Source organism: Rhincodon typus, chromosome 20 (assembly GCF_021869965.1).
Source record: "Rhincodon typus isolate 14 chromosome 20, sRhiTyp1.1, whole genome shotgun sequence".
NCBI lineage: Eukaryota > Metazoa > Chordata > Chondrichthyes > Orectolobiformes > Rhincodontidae > Rhincodon > Rhincodon typus.
The window spans coordinates 27,244,515-27,262,481 of record NC_063351.1 but is presented as its reverse complement, the minus strand read 5'-3'; the positions used below and the strand labels follow the sequence as shown (position 1 = coordinate 27,262,481).

Below are 17,967 nucleotides of genomic sequence, written 5' to 3'. Positions count from 1 at the left end.
ACATTTGGTTTGTTGTTAAGGAATCAGAGGCAATAACATCCAGATTTCACAAAGCTATTTTCACCCAAGGGCTAGACCCGAAACGTTAGCTTTCCTGCTCCTCTGATGCTGCTTGGCCTGCTGTGTTCATCCAGCTCTACATCTTGTTATCTCTCTTCACCCATTGATAGAATGTTTCTTTTTGAAACCAGCAGCAGAAGAAGAAACAAATCCCTCCTGATCTTTTGTTCATTATAGTCAAAAACCACATGGAGGATGCACTAGAAATGAATGCCCTACTTTGTTATATCCAACAACATGTGCTTTATTGGATCATCTAAACTGTCCAGTTTCTCCTACCTCCACTTCATCTGGGAGCCATATCTGATGCTGTTAAACTTCACCAAAGCCAAGATCACTGAATTATACCTCCTCTTTCAACTGAACCCATGGCTACACAGTGGGATGATGACACTGGTGCCATTTGGCTGGCAAGGCCAGTGTGGCCTTCTGTTTCTATGTTTATGGACCATTCCAGAGTTTAGATGTTGTTATCATTAACATATCTCAGTACATCATCAATCACTGCATCAGGTAAGTCACAGAGATTCTTTATGTAAAGAGAAGGCACTTCATTCTCCTCCCTCTAAACTGAGAGAAGAGTTTGCAAGTGGCTTTGCTGAAGTATAACCATCCCAGTGATGTTACCACTCCAGGGCTATTGATTTCAATCATTGAAATCACAGAATCACTACAGTGTGGAAACAGACCCTTCGGCCCAACAAGTCCACACCGACCCTTGGAGAATCCCACCCAGACCCATCCCCCTATAACCCACCTAATCTACACATCCCTGAACACTAGGGGCAATTTAGCATGGCCAATCCACTTACCCTACACATCTTTGGACTGTGGGAGGAAACCGGAGCACCCGAAGGAAACCCACGCAGACACGGGGAGAATGTGCAAACTCCGCACAGACAGTCACCCAAGGGTGGAATTGAACCTGGGTCCCTGGTGCTGTGAGGCAGCAGTGCTAAACACTGAGCCACCGTGCCACCCCAAACTTCTCGCATATGAACCGACGGGCATAAAATCTCAGTGGGAAATGTACCTGACCTTAACGAGTTCCACTTCCTGAACATGGCATTTGATGTGTTACCATGGCACAGAACAGCAACCTGATGAATTCTGGCAGCAGTTTTGATATCATCATCTCGCACAATTGCAGTTTTCTATGAACAGTCATGTCAAACCAAAAGGTGACTTCTTCACAACAAGAGTTATTTGCTGTATACATACCACCTTACCTTCCGTCTGTTATGGACCATACAAATTTTCCACTTGTTCAAAATCCAACAGTAAAGGACATGACAGAATCATTCCATGCAAACATTATTTAGCAACACTTCCAATAATTCTAACCACTTATTCTTGACAAGTTCCATGCTGTGTATTTAGTGAATATATTTGTTGCTTGTCATGGTGATCCTATACGGTGCTGACTAATGGAGAGCTGCTGATCTTCAAAGCAGTAAGCTGCAGATGGTCTCACAGGACTCCCTTTACTAACTCTGGCTGTTGAACATCTAGCTTGGCTGGCTGACAGGCAACAGCAAAAGCAACAGTGGTGGAAGGACAAATGGCATTATCCTGAGAGAATTGGAAAACAGCAGGCATGTGTCTGAATTTGTATTTCAGACCAAATTGCAGGTGAAGGTGAAGTGGGATTTAAGAAGTTCCTTAAAGGAGGAATGTACCATCATCATTGATAGTTTCAGCAATGGTACTTGCCATAGTCCCCATGACAGGTTGGCCAATAATTTGTTCCACCAACATATTCAAAGGACCAAATCATGCCTGACCCCACCATTGTTTGTCGCTCCTTCCTGTTTATTACCACCTTATTTTATGAGACAGAGGGAGGAATGTCACTGTTATCATGTGATTCGATAATGGGCCTGTCATAGCTAACTAGATGGAAATATGTGGAAGTTGTGATATATAGATGTGAGGTTTGTGGCAATCTAAATGTGTGATGGTGAACTGGCGCAACTGAATGTTACACATGAATCCTAATTACTGAAGATTGCTGATATGTGCTATCCATATATCTCAGGGAAATATACATGAACGTGAATAAGATTCAGTCTTCCCATGATTGCATTCTTTAAAAAACTAAATGCAAAATTTCAAATATTACAATTCATATGCCACACAGCTTTCTGTTTATGCCGGAGAGGTGATAGTAAATTCATATAATATCTGTTAGAACCTTAGGGTTTCCCAGAGTGCTTCACAGTTAACCAAGTACCTCTGAAGTGGAGTAACTCTGGTGATGTAGGAAACATGGCAGCCAGTTTTCACACAGCAAGCTCCCACAAACAGCAATTTTTAAAAAATGGATAATCTGTTTTAGTTATGTTACTGGTTCGGGATAAATATTTGCAAGGAAATAAGAGCTCCCATGCTCTTCCTCAAATAGGGATCTTGGAGATCCACCTAAGTAAGCTGATGAAGCTTCAGTTTAACATCAGCTCTAAAAGGCAGTCTTGCCCACAGAGCTGCAGTCTCTCAGCTTTGCTTATTTTCTGATGAAAACTTGAATGTATCCCTTGCTGACTTACAGGCCAGTGTGCAACTACTGATGCATGTCTGCAAGTTGCCCCTTCACGAGCTAACAATTAAATAACTTCAAATAAATAAATATTGGCAGAGAAACTTTAAACATTTATTCCTCCACTTAAACTTTCTACCATAACCTAAAATCTGTCTTTTGCTAACAAAAATATGATTTAGTCATATTTGGTTGACTCAGAGTTTTTGGTACATGTGTTAAACGATGGGAAGTTCTGAGATTGAATCATTGACTCACAGCGCAGTAAAAAAAAACATTTATATACTGATTTTAATTCAGCAAAGTGTCTCAGGGTGCTTTACAGCAAATAACAGCAATGAAAATGTTTTTGATAGTGTTCCACAAAAGGAGATATCAAGACAGATGACCAAAGTTTGGCCATAGAGGTAAAATTTAAGGAGATTGTTACAGGAGGTAAATGAAGTAGCATGATGGAGAGGTTTAGTGAGGAAATTCAAGAGGTAGGGGCAAGGACAGATGAAAGCATGGCCACCAATGCCGGACCAAACAAATCAGGAATGTGTGAGATACCGGTACTGGACAATTGCAGAGATTTTGCTGGCTTGTTGAGGTTGAAGATGTTAAAAAGATAAGGAGCGATGGTGCTTTGGAGAGATTTGAAAAGGATTGTAGAAGAATTTCAGGATATTAAGCAGAACAGATAGGGCAGTTTAAGAAACATATTCCCAGTGATTAGGGCACCAATAGAAGTGACCATTGATTAAAAGTTAGATTAGTCCTTTCAGGAGTGCAATTGGGAAATGTTTCTTCATACCAAGTGAGGTAAACATTTACATCTCTCTTCAGAAACAGCTGGGTGCTGGATTAATTGTTAATTTTAAAACTGTATTTGTTTTTAACCAGAGGAATAAGGTCTACAGTATTTCGGTCATATACATATTTAGATATATGGAATAAGGTCATTAAAGCCATAATCTCTTTGAATCTTGGAAAGATTTAAGGGGTTAAATTGCACACAACTGTTTGCATTGTCCCTTATTGCTATGAAAAGGAGGATGGCAATGTTACGACTGAGGGATTGTCACACTCAAACCTAGTGTAGGTCAATAAACACAGGGATGATGGGTAAATGAGGCTTGGACTGAGTTAAATGTGGTTAGCAGAGTTTTGAATGAGCACAGTATTATATGTAGAATGGAAGGTGGGAGGTCTGACAGTAGAATATTCAAATAGTCAAGTCAGTAAATAGCCAAGGCAGATAGAATCAGAGAATTATACAGGCTCAGCAGAGGCCCTTTGAATTTGCATCAACAAAATAAAAAGACTCAAAGCTCTATTAGTCCCACTTTCCAACACTTGGCCCAGAGTCTTGAATGTTATAACATTTCAAGTGTTCATCCACATTCTTTTTAAATGTTGTGAGGTTTTCCCTCTTAATTATCCTCCCAGGCAGTACATTCCAGACACCACTGCCATCTGAGTGAAATTACTTTCCCTCTAAACCCCCTGCCTTTCACTTTAAATTTATGTCCCCAAGTTAATGGCCCGTCAATTAAGGGGAACAGCTGTTTTCTATTCACCATATCCAAGCCCCTCATAATCTTATTTTCCTCAATCAGGTTCCCTTTTAGCCTTCTTTTGCCCTAATTTATCTAGCCTCTCTTCATAGCTAAGCTGCTTCATCCCAGGCAACATCCTGGTGAATTTCCTCTGCACTCACATCTTTACTGCAATATTTTGGAGATGGAAGTAAGCAATCTTGGTAATGCATCAGATTTGTGACCTGTAGCTCATCTTTGGGAGAAATACAGCACCAAATTTTTGAGAGAACTGACTCAAATTTAAACAGTTGTCAGGAGTAAAAGCTGCACAAAGAAAATGGAATTTATGGGAGGAGACAAAGGCCATTACTTCAGTCTTTCTAATATATTGATGTGGGGAATGTCTACTCACCCAAGACTGGATGTCAGACAAGCAGCATAACAAATTAATGGAAAGGTGTGAAACATGATGGTGAACTATTATCAGCGTAAATGAGGAACTGAAGTTATGTTTTCAGATAATTTTATCAAATGGTACCATGCATGTGGGAAATGGAAAGGAGCCATAAAACAAATCTTTGGGACATTCCAGTGGAAGTAATGGAGGAGTGGGTAAATAAGTGATTGCAGGAGATTATTCTTTGGCTATTATTCAATAAATAAGAATGAAACAAAGCAAATATAGCCCCACCCAGCCGAATGATGAAATTGAAGTTTTAGAGCATGATGGTGTTGTCAACAGTCAATGATGATAGAGGTAGATGAGGAGGGATAGATAATCATATTTGCAGTTACGCATTGACTTTGATAAAGACCATTTCAGGACTGCGTAAGGATCGATTGGAGGAATTCAAGCATTGGATTGTAAGAAAGATGGGCACAGATTTAGCAGCAGGCAACACAATTAAGAGTTTTGAGGAGGAAATGGAAGTTGGAGATGACTGGTCATTTGCAATGACAGAGAGATCAAAGTTGGATTTTTTAGGGAGTGTGAATTATGACAAGTTTAAAGCAGGCATCCACAGAGCAGGTACTTGGAGTGCACAAACAGAGGGTGGATGGTCAACAGTTTGATCAGAATAGGATCAAAAGAGCAGGAATTGAGTCTCGTGAATAAGATGAGCTCAAACAGAGCATGACAGGTGATGGATAGAATCTGCAGAAAGACCTGATTTCATGATTAAGGCAGTGGGGAACATTAACAGATGTTTAGCCTGGTGGGTTAGATGAGATAGAGATAAGCAGCAGCTGCAGCTGAATAGATGGTTTAATTCTTTGTGTAAAACTTTTCATGACCTCTTTACATTTTTTAAAGATGAGGGTGGAAGAGGCAGAGGAGGATGGTTTGAGAAGACTGTGGTAGAGGTGAAAAGCCAATAGTTATATTGTATCATTTTAGGACCTTAGAATAGCGGCCAGTTTTAATAATGCAGTGTAGAAGCTGATAATGCTTTGTGTGGTCCAGCTACATATGGTGATGGATGATGAAGTGTGGGCCAAAGGCTCAGTAGTTGAGAATTTGAAAATGCAGTGATAAATAAGATCTGCAACTGCCAAATTCATTAATCTGCCCTTATTCTAGTTTATTCTGTTTGAACCCTTTTCTTACCCTATCTAGTATAGTCCGGATATGAACTTTGGCTCAATTCCAGCTACTTTAGATGATCTTTCTGTATCTGCTTTCAGATCTTTAATGTGATTTAAGGGACATCTTATCCAATATTTGGAGTGAATCTTAACACGTACTCACGAGTAGTTGAACATATTTCTTGGGCTTATTTTGATTCTGACTGCAATGCCATAGACTATTTAGCAAAACAGTTTGATGCCACAGCTGTTGAACCAACAGCTTTGCATGGTTGATGATGTGTTGCCCAAAATTTGCCATTTGATGAAAGTATAATATTGCAAAGCATTCTTAGTTTTGCCTGAAATGGTAAAATTTTGCATTCCAGGTTTGTACTTCAGAGTAGTTCTTATTTCATTATTTTATTTTAGTTTAAGCTTTCATTAATGTGCTTTCCAGGCAAGGTTGCAGTTTAAAATTGTGCACAATAGAAGTTTCTCAACAGGAATAAGGCATTTTTTAAAAAAAAAATGTATGGTATATTACAGTAGAACCCTTGAAAATCAGAAAGCCCAATACAATTATGAAATGTCACTGAAGTGGTTCACGGGGAATTCACATTGTTTTGTATGGCAACCGCACAGTCATTTTACCTTCTGAAGGGTAATAATTGGCTGTGAGTGGGCATTCTGTCCCCAGTGGGGGAGAGGGGGGGGCATTCTGTCTCAGACAGCTGCCAGCCATCTAATTGGTCATGGGTTCATTGATCCCAGCAGTGACACAGGAATCCGATAGCTACTGCTGGGACTGCATCCGTCCCCTTAGATTGAGGACCCAGGATCCAGTTGCAATAATTGCTTGGGACCCACGATAGAGCCAGGAACGTGTACGTTGTGGAGTAAGGTGCAGTTGTTGATGGTGTTGTGTGGCCAGGATGCAAAGGCCATATCCCAGATGGAAAGCAGTGACCTGGTGGTAATGTGGGGTTGGTACCCAGTTGCAAAAGGAGACCCATGAACTCGCCTGCACCCTTCCCAACATTTAAGCAGGCTCCCTTGTCAGGCTACAGCTATCATCTTTTATATCCCAACCTCCTTCTTAGGGGTGTCATTTGGGGCAAGAACAGGCAGATCTCCTCAGGACTTGCCCACCACCTGTAGAATTGCAACAATTTTTTGAGGACAGGAAAGTCACCTACAGTATCCTATAGTGCTGCCATCCATCATAAAACTCCACACTGTTAATTCTGGGTGCTGAAATAGTCATCAAGTACAGGTAATGAGCAAAACTTTGGTGTAACATTTGAAACTGAGAAAGATTATAACCTGAAATGAAAAATATTTCAAAAGACAACCATGACCCATTTCATTTTCAGATTTTGCCAAAAATGAATAGTGCCCAGTGAGAACACCAATTAAACAAATTTTTGGAGAACATATTTTTGCTAATTTTATGTTTACCATGTACGTTAATATTTATAAAGAAAGGCTATGCATCTCATCTTCTTAGTCCTCATCTGTAATTACCAACAAGTTCCATTCTGTTGTTTTCATAATGTTACTCTTCTCATTTTTATTCAGATGTTATCTTGAATTCATTCCTCACAGCATTTCCAGTCCATCAGATTTTTGACAGCTAATGGCCCTGTGAAAATAAATGCTAAAACAATTAGATTTTGACTGAATGCAGGGACTCGGCAAAGCATTCTGTTTCCGTTCTGTCAGTTCAGAATTCAAAAACCATACATCATTCCTCACAGACTCAGAAGTACAGGCCTTCCCAGCAAATAATGCGTGACAGCAAACTTAGATTAACATCGTGTATTCAAACCTGTCTGGATAACTCAGGTATCCGTTTGATTAGGATTTCTCAAAGTACAGCCTTGCTGATTAGCAAAAGATGGACATTTTTAGAACCCAAGTAGTATTTCAGGGAATGAATGTGCCAAGCTCCTTCCATGCTGAAGGAGGGTCATTGGACTCAAAATGTTAACTCTGCTTTCTCTCCACAGATGCTGCCACTGCTCCTGAATTTCTCCTGAAATTTATGTTTTCCTTTATTTCAGATTTGCAGTTCTTTGTTACATTTTAGTTCTACAACACGATTTGTATTTCTGTTTTGACGTGCAGCTGCAAAATCTGATTTTCAACACATAGATAGAGTCATAGATTTGTACAGCACAGGCACAGGCCCTTCAGTCCAACTCATCCCTGCTGATCAGGTATCCTAAATTAATCAGGTCCCATTTGCCAGTATTTGACCCATATCCTTCTAAACGCTTCCTATTCATGTACCTATCCGGATGCCTTTTAAATGTTGTAATTGTACCTGCTTCCACCACTTCCTCTGATAGCTCGTTCTGTACACGAACCACCCTCTGTGTGAAAACATTGCCCCTTAGGTCCCTTTTATATCTTTTCCCTCTCACCTTAAACCTATGCGCTCTAGTTTTGGACTCCCCTACCCTGGCAAAAAGACCTTGGCTATTCACCTTACCCATGCTCCTCATAATTTTATAAACTTCTATAAGGTCATGCCTCAACCTTCGATGCCCCAGGGGAAGAAGCCCCAGTCTAGTCAGCCTCTCCCTATAACTCAAACCCTCCAACCCCACCAACATCCTTGTAAACCTTTTCTGCACCCTTTCAAATTTTACAACATCCTCTGTGGAACTGCAAATAAAGAGAAGGAACCAGTTGAATGTGGAACCCAGTTTGGAGCTTGATGTCACCTTATTGGTGTTTCATTAAAATAAACATCATTCTGCCTGTTAATTCTGATAAGATTTTGCAGTGGCAAGCCCTTTAGATCTTTTCACCCACGTCTAAGAATCACAGATATAGAATACAATGTTGATGATAAATTCAAACAGGAAAATTCACTGTCTTGTCTTCCCTGTCTTTAATGAGGGATAAGTGGTAAGTTCGTCAGATGCTCTATATGAATCTTACACTCTGGCATGCACCCTGGAGATAAAATCCATCTTTAGGCTACCTATTTGCAAAGCCTCAAGTTTCTTAAAAGAAGTGTATGAAGCAAGGACAAAAGTGTCACAAAATCAATGATAGTAATATTAATTACATAACAACCATTCAGTACTTATTCAGCATTTAAATAAGTTTCTAGTTTTATAATTTTATTTTATTTTTTGCAACCTAGTTCTTTCCAGTTTGTAACATTTATTTATGTGGATCTGTACTTACCACTCTCATTAATCTCATATATCCTTTCTGTATTAGACTGACATTTTCACTAACTCAATAATCTATTACTTCAGCATATTTTCTTATTAAACAGTCACTCCTGCTTGCCTCTAAGTCTTAGTAAATTTGACTTTCTACAAATTAAACTCTTGAACATTACTGGTTATTGCAGTGTAAATGCCAGAAGCATTTTTCTTAACTTTTTGAGTTCTATAGCAAATAATTCATGTGTTGACTTTTAAAGAATAGTACCAATGGTAGCAACAAGTAGTAAGTGTATTTATTGCTGAAACATATACATGATATTGACAAACTGCTCTAATTATGTCTACAATAACTTCTATCATTGTGGTTTGCGATGAGACCAGGGTGTCCTCATACTCCAGCCACTGAAGATAAACATGCAGGCACAGCAGGCAATAAAGAAGGTAAATAGTATGTTGGCCTTCATAACGAGAGGATTCGAGTACATAAGCAGAGATGTCTTGCTGCAATTATACAGGTCCTTGGTGAAACCACACTTGGCATATTGAGTACAGTTTTGGTCTTCTTATCTGAGGACAGATGTTCTTGAGGACGGAGTGCAGAGAAGGTTTATCAGACTAATTCTTGGGATGGCAGGACTGATGTATGAGGGAGTGTTGAATTAATTAGACAGGAAGAAACTGTTCTCCTTGATGGAGGGATCAATGACCAGGAGGCATAGTCTTAAGGGGCAGAAGGTTTGGAGGAGATGTGACGAAAAACGTTTTCAGCCAGAGGGTAGTAGGATTCTGGAAATCACTGCCTGTTAGGGTGGTAGAAGCAGAAACCCTCATAACATTTAAGAAGTAATTAGATGTGCACTTGTGATGCCAAGGCATACAAGACTATGGGCCAAGTACCAGAAAATGGTATTAGAATAGTAAGGTGGTTGTTTTTGTCTAGCGTGGACACAATGAGCCAAAGGGGCTTTTTCTGTGCCGTAGACCTCCATGACCCTATGACTATCGATAAGCTAATATTCCGACGACTCAGAAGAATGAGGAGGGCGTCTCATAGAAACCTATAAAATTCTAACAGGACTAGACAAGGTAGATGCAAAAAGGATGTTCCCGATGGCAGTGTAGTCCAGAACCAGGGGCCACAGTCTAACAGTCCACAGTGTAAACCATTTGGAACTGAGATGAGAAGAAATCTCTTCACCCAGAGACTGGTGAGCCTGTGGAATTCACTACCGCCGAAAACAGTTCAGGCCAAAACATTGTATGATTTCAAGAAGGAGTTGAATATAGCAGTTAGGACTAAATAAATCAAAGATTTTGAGAGAAAAGCGGTGGGGGGGTGAGGAATGGGCTATTGAGTTGGATGATCAGCCATAAATGGTGGTGGGGGTGTGAAGGGCTGAATATCCTACTCCTGCTCCTAGTTTCTACATTCAGCACGACAACCATAATTGGTTAATTCTTCACTGCCTTCTGAAATGACCAAGAGGTCCAATTAGCTCAAGAGCAACAAGAGATGGACAACGAATGCTGGCCTTGCCAGTGTTGCTCACATCTCACACAAGAATAAAGGGAAATTAAAATTTGTGTGTAGTGTTTCAGCAATGCTTAAAGGGCTTTGCATGCCATCTGTTTTGTTTTCTAACCTAGGACAGTTTTACTTTTGATCTGAACGAGGTCATCTATATCCTTCTACATTATTTTTTCATGGCTGTGTTTCTTTAATCATTTAGATTAAAAGATTGACAGATAAGCAGAGGAAACTTCAATAAGATTTTGTGTGCAACGTCAAATCAGGTTCAAAAAGAGAAATAAATAGAGGAAAATAATGATTGGAATAAAGGACAGAGAAAAGTGAGACAAAGGATAAATAAGAAAGAATCTAATATTGACTTTCTTAAAGTCTCCTAAATGAATACGTTACAGGAACATTCCAAGAAGATTAATGGCAAGATGCTGTTTCCCCAGACCTAAAGGAAGAGTAGTAAACATTGGTTTGCAACTTTTTGTAACTTGCAAACACAGGGTATCTATTCTTTTTTACAAACTGCTGCCAGATTTATACATTAAGAATAGCATACACCTTTCAAACAATTCTCTTTTTCTGCAAATGATGGATCTAAAAGTTTTATGATCATTCTTTACCACAAGTGTAAGCTCCATTTAGTGTTACTTCATCTTAAAATACCACTACACTAAGAAAAAGAAGCACAAATAAAATATTGTGTGCAGCTAATAGCTTTTTACACAGTAAGGCCATGATAGTTCCTTGCAGCAGAGACTTCAATAGGGCAGCTTATTAGTGATAACAAGAAGGTGAGAGATGAAAAGTTATTTTAATGGGTTACCCTGGTTACACAAGCTTTCCTTCATTGACCTCCAGCCCAGTGATTGGAGGTTTGTTCGTCATGATAGCTTGGCTAGTTCAGCATCAGTGCAAGTGGTTTTGCTTGGTTTTCCTTGTTCAAAACAGAATAAAAACAAAAGAGAATAAGGAGGGTTCCTGTGGTGCGACAGTAGTGTTCCTACCTCTGGATAAGGAGGCCTAGGTTCGAGTCACACCTGCTCCGAAGGTGTGTTATAACATCTCTGAGCAGGTTGACTGGAAAATATACAAAAGAAAATAAAGAATAACGAACAGGTAAAAGAAGTATGGAATATTTGACATTCACTAATAGCATCAGGGGTATCCAAAGAAGTGGCCTCTGCTATATTTAAAAAAGGATGAGCAAAGAGCATACAATAATCCAAGAAGTCATGGGTCTTGGTGAGAAAACATGTTTGTTGAAAGTGATGTGTGAAGTCCAACTCTAATGCTCCATGAAACATCTGTCTAAATGCTATTTGAGTGCAAAATTACAGGTGTCTGATTTAAACCACCAGTTGAGTTCAAATTTTAGTGATCAGCAATTATGACCTAAATTGAATGCTGAAACCAGACTTCCAAATGGGCACATCTTAGTAGCACAGCATCTCTGTTCTTATTCTTTACCCCAAATAGCTCCTTGAATGTCTTGAGCAGTTTAGCTGAAATCCTTTTAATACCTATTTCAAAAGGACAGTATCTCTGTGAGTGCAGCACTCCCTCTGTACTGGATGGATTTTTATGTAGGTTACATTATTAACTCCCAAGCTCATGACTTGCTGAATCTTATTAAAAACCTTGTTAAACTGGCACTTGCTCAATATAATAGGAAATAACAAATTTGTAATAAATCCCATTGTAATAATGTGAACCTGGAAGGATGTCTTGTAGCATCAATGGAAAAGCCCCATAACAAGTCCCAATGCCTTCCAGAGAGGCGTAAACAAAACAGGCAAAAGGGTGAGGAAATATTCTTCAGGACAACCATCAGTTAACAGATAGAGATAAATGTCCAAATGTAACCCGATAATCGGAGCTCAGCACAGTCACAACTGACAGTTTTGGGATTATATATTTGCTATAAGGTATGCTCTCTTTATATGCTTCATTTTTTCCTCTGATACTTTTACATTCATGGTTCAAATAATTTAAGTACAGTATTGATTAATTTACACTACAATAACACACCTTTAACTTAAGCTATTAATAAGATTAATTCCAATTCAAATAATGTTTTTTATGACTGAAATGATCAAAACATGCTAGAATTTCATGTTCAGTTCAAAGGAGTGTAATGTGGATCTAAACTTGAAATAATATAATCAGAAGAGTATGGAGGCAGAGATAGTATGAACTGCAGATGCTGGAGAATCCGAGACAACAAGGTGCAGGGCTGGATGAACACAGCAGGCCAAGCAGCATCGTAGGAGCAGAGAGGCTGGTTAAAGTGAACTGGAAAACTAGGATAAACAATTAGACTGTGGATGAAGAGGTGGGCTTTTAAGGAGATATTTAATCACTCTCACAAAAGATTTATGCCAGTGACTGAAAGATACTTTGGGTGAAATCTTATAGGTGACTGAGCAACTTGGGCAATGGTGATATTTGTAACAGAAGTGGATGAGAGACCTGGTGAGGTCTATCTCAACATTGAGAGCATCTTGCGCATCTGAGTGGCAAAGCAAGTTGCTCACTAGGCTAAGGGATGACATTATAGAGGTTTATAAAATCACAAGGGGCATGGATGGGGTGAATAGCCAAGGTCTTTTCCCCAGAGTGGGGGAGTCCAAAACTAGATGGCGTAAGTTTAAGGTGAGAGAGGAAAGATTTAAAAGGGACCTAAGGGACAACTTTATCACACAGTGTTGTGCATGTATGGAATGGGCTGTCAGAGGAAGTGGTGGAAGCTGGTACAATTACAACATTTAGAAGGCATTTGGATGGGTATATGAATAGGAAGAGTTTAGAGGGATATTGGCCAAATGCTGGCAAATAGGACTAGACTAACTTAGGATATCTGGTCAGCATGGACGATTTGTCTGAAGAGTCTGTTTCCATGCTATACAACTCTATTTCTCTATGACTTCAGCTTGGCACTGGATCCAAAGGATTTCCATATCGCTTAGTACCGGACAGCATCTTGGGCATAATGCATGGGCACCAGCCACGTGTATCCTTCATCCGCTGACATTGGCACCTGACAGCATGACCATCGTGGTACTTCTCTGATACACTTCCCGGCTGCTCAAGAAGCGCAGGCAGGCATTGCAGGTGCACCAGTAACTAGCATTGAGAGGCTACTGCACAGATACTTTTGCACACAGTGACAGGCACACAGCTCATGGATTGGATGAGGCTACATCTCAGGGCTTCTTGCTTATCCTTGCTCACTCACTTAGTGCCTGCGTGCAGTCTGGCAGCATCTACGCCTTGCTTTGTTGTGCCTTGCCTGTAAGCGTGTTGGTATTTCAGCTGGAACAAAAGACTATCAGACAAGTATATTGATGTGCTCTTTCATGCAGACACACAGACTGTTTGTTAGTTGCACTGGGGCAGTGCCTTTGTAGCACTGTCAAAAGGGGAAAGGGAGTCAAGGCTGGGGGTTGCAGAGGTATTTATAGAGTTGGGAACAAAGATGACTATGGAGGGAAGATTAGGTCATATGAGGAGATAGATAGAACAGTGTCAGAGGGCAGGATAGGCTATAGGATGAGTGGTCGTTATTCGTAGTGACCACAATATGCCTTCAAGAAGTAAAGTTTAGAGGAAAATACTAAATAAAAACAGAAAGAACTGTGGATGCTGTATTTCAGGAGCAAAAACAAAGTTGTTGGAAAAGCTCAGCAGGTCTGGCAGCATCTGTGAAGGAAAAAACAGAGTTAACGTTTTGGGTCCAGTGACCCTTCCTCAGAGGGAGGGTCACCGGACTTTGAAATGTTAACTCAGTTTTTTTCCTTCACAGATGCTGCCCGACCTGCTGAGCTTTTCCAGCAACTTTGTTTTTGCTGTTGTTGTGTAGAGTTTAGAGGAGCAGGGTGAGCATCATTAAGATGTAATGTTCAGGGAAAGGGAAGACGGTTAGAGGTGAAGTTCAGCGTGTTTGATGTCCATGTATGGGGGGAATGGGCTGTCATGGTAAGGTGAGATAAAAAAGGATGTTGAGGTTCAATGGAGGTAGCTAGTAATCAGGCAAAGACCAGTGCTGACAGCATTCACTGTGATCTGCATTCACTTGCCATTCTCTAGATGCACAATGCAATTAAAAATTAGCTTAGATAATGCCTAGTGTGGCACAGTCAATATCACTTTGGCAAAAGTGTGGGATCTATGTCTGGTAGATGTGAGAACATTGAAGGGACAAATACATGAAGCATGGTTTGCACACTCCAGCTACATTTCATTTGCAAACATTTCCTCGTTTATATGTAACGCATGCAGAATGCACACATTAGGCTTTAAATATTGATCAAAGACAAAATGCACCATGCCATTGCTGCTGACCGAACTAACATTGTCATGTCAATGATGCAGATGGATATACGTGTCCTTATACATAAGTTATTGAAAGCTAACATGCAGATGTAACAGGCAATTGGAGAGGCAAATGGGATGTTGGTGTTTACAACACAAGTATTTTTGAGTACAAGAGTAAAGAAGTCTTGGTCCAATTGTATTGAGCCTTGGTTAGACTGCTACCTGCAATATTATTCAGGATTTTGGCCTTCTCAACTAAGGGTGGATATACTTGTCACTCAGGGAATGCAACAAATATTCATCACCCTGATCCCTGGCATGGCAGGATTGTCCTATCAGGAGACATTAAGTTATCTGTGCACGTTTCTCTAGAGTTTAGGAAAATGAGATGACATCCAATTGAAACATACAAAATTCTCATGTGGCTTCCAGGTTACCTGGTTGTGGGGTGAAGAAGGGGTAGATATGAGTTCTAGAATCAGAGGACAGAGTACCAGAATGAGAAGTTAATCATTAGGTGGACTAGGATGAATTTATTCATTCAGAATGTGGTAAATCTTTAGAATTCTCTATCCCAGAGGGCTGAGAAAGCCCAGTTGTTGAATATATTCAGAACAGAGATCGATAGGCTTCTCAATATTAGAGGTATCTTGGGATATAGAGACAGTTAGGAAAATGATGTTGAGATTGAAGGTCACTCACAATCTTGTTGAATAGCAGAGCAGGCAATAAATGGCCTATTCATACTTCTGTTTCCTATGTTCCTACAGACTTACTTCATTTAAGTAAGTGGGCAATAAAATGGCAGATGGAATTTAATGTGAACTTGTTCACCTTGACTGAAAGAATAGTAAAACTGTACACAGTTAAATGTAGAGAGATTGCTGAATTTTGCGGTACAGAGGGATTAAGATATCCTGGTATGTGAATAACAAAAAAAAAATAGTTTGTGAGTACAGTCAGTGATTAGCATGGCAAGTGGAATGTTAATGGTTATTGTATAGGGAGATTTTAAGGCAACTGCACAGGTTATTGGTGAGAACACATCTGGAATACAGCATACAGATTGATCACTTTATTTAATACAGGAGTCAATTGCATTAGAAACAGGTCAGAAAAGGTTCACTCAACACAATCCTCGGATGAAGGGCTTATTTTATGGAGAAAGGTTGAACAGGTTGAACCTATACCCATTTAAAAGAATGAGTGGTGATCTTAATGAGACATACAAGATCCTGAAGAGACTTGACAGGATGTGCGGTGGATCCTGAAAGGATGTTTCCTCTTGTGGGAGACTAAGGACACTAATGGTAGGGGGCACAGTTTAAAATTAGAGGTCTCCCTTTTAAGACAAAAATGAGGGAAAAAATGTTTATCTCAGAGGGTCATTAGTGTGTGGAATTCTCTTCCCTAGGATTCAATGGAGGTTAGATCGGTGAATTTATTTGAGTCTGAGTTAGATAGATTTTTGATCGACGAGAAAATCAAGGGTTATCGGGGGCAGAAAAGGCTACAGGCAAATCAGCCATAATCTTATCAAATTGTGAAGCAGACTAAAAGAGTTGAATGTGAACTATGAACAAAGATATTTCTATTTGGCAGAATGCAGTGGAGTTTTACAACATTAATTTTGATTTGGATAAAATATCCACACAATGATATGTCTGCTGTACTTATGCTACAACTCTGTTAATCACTTAAAATTATTGTGTATTTACTAGCTTGAGGAACAAAATTATAATGTTATTGTAAGTATTTCTTACTGACATTAGTACCAAATATCCAGATATCAGGAAAAATTAAGATTTGGATTCAAATTGCATCTACCACATCTTTAAGGAATGTTTCTGACAAATTACTTTCTATAATATGGCGCAAAATTTTAACAAACTTGACCTGCAGGCATGCTGAATTTTAAATTTAGAATTCGGCATGATCACATTGAGTGCTGAACTTGGTGCCAATGATTTGGGCATTTAATCTTTTTCTCAAGCACTCATTCCTGGTTAGTATCTGTCCATTTTCACTGTTGTTATATAGGCAAATGCAACAGTTAATTGGCACACAGCAAAAACAAATGTAACTGAGATCTAAATAACCTGTTATATGTGTAGAAATAAAATCACATTGTACCCATTTTATGGCTTCTTTTTGAAAGAGGACTAGATAAGTTTTCAAGTTCTGCCATCTGAGGAAAAGCCATAGTCAGGAGACCAGGAAAAAATCCTGTCTTTCTTTGAATAATATTATTGAATCTTTAGCATTTATTAATGTAAATTTTAAATAGAATGATGGCACTTCATAATGATCCAGTTGCTGCTGTTTCATACCAAATTATATACTCAAAACCAGGGATAATAATTTCAATCAACAACCCCTCATTCATCAGAGTCAAGCTTGTATTTTTACCTTAAACATTTATTGACATGAACTGTTCTTTCTTTATCTCTTGTATTTTGTAGTAATAGGCACCTATAATTGCTTTTCTCTTTTAAGTACTTGTCACATCCAGGAGGGATTGCTAGAGCTGTGCTGTGTACCATAAGAGGCTTTTTCAACTTGATGAAATACACTAATGTGCACCAAAAACCTCAGCATCTATAATTGAACAGCATTACTGTTTGTGCACCATGCATGACCAGTTATTGGAATTGTTTAGATTGTGTTTTGTTTTTCAGATGCTTTATGTCTGTTACGGGAAAAATCTGGCCGAAACATCACTGAACCTGTAACTTCCTAATGCAGATTAATTAGGATTGTCATTGAATAAAATATTGTGAAGCAGTTTTAACTAAAATGAGAAAACTATCAGAATGAAAGATAGTAGGAACTGCAGATGCTGGAGAATCCGAGACAACAAGGTGCAGGGCTGGATGAACACAGCAGGCCAAGCAGCATCATAGGAGCAGAGAGGCTGACGTTTCGGGCCTAGACCCTTCATCAGAAAAGGGGGAGGGGAAGGGGGTTTTGAAATAAATAGGGAGAGAGTGGGAGGCGGATAGAAGAGGGATAGAGGAGAGGATAGGTGGAGAGGAAACAAACAGGTCGAAGAGGCGGGGATGGAACCAGTAAAGGTGAGTGTAGGTAGGGAGTTAGGAAGGGGATAGGTCAGTCCAGGGAGGACGGACAGGTCAAGGGGGCGGGATGAGGTTGGTCGGTAGGAGATGGAGGTGCGGCTTGAGGTGGGAGGAGGGGATAGGTGGGAGGAAGAACAGGTCAGGGAGGCAGGGACGAGCTGGACTGGTTTTAGGATGC

General features: G+C 39.7%; 1 long non-coding RNA gene across 1 annotated transcript in view; it reads right to left on the bottom strand.

Moving 5' to 3' along the window:
• Nucleotides 1-7,074: 7,074 nt before the first annotated feature.
• LOC125485595 overlaps nucleotides 7,075-17,967 on the bottom strand; it is a 16,575-nt gene continuing 5,682 nt past the window's right edge. The window contains exon 3 of the long non-coding RNA XR_007264307.1: nucleotides 7,075-7,330. This is a non-coding gene — a long non-coding RNA (uncharacterized LOC125485595). The remainder of the gene's footprint in view (nucleotides 7,331-17,967) is intronic.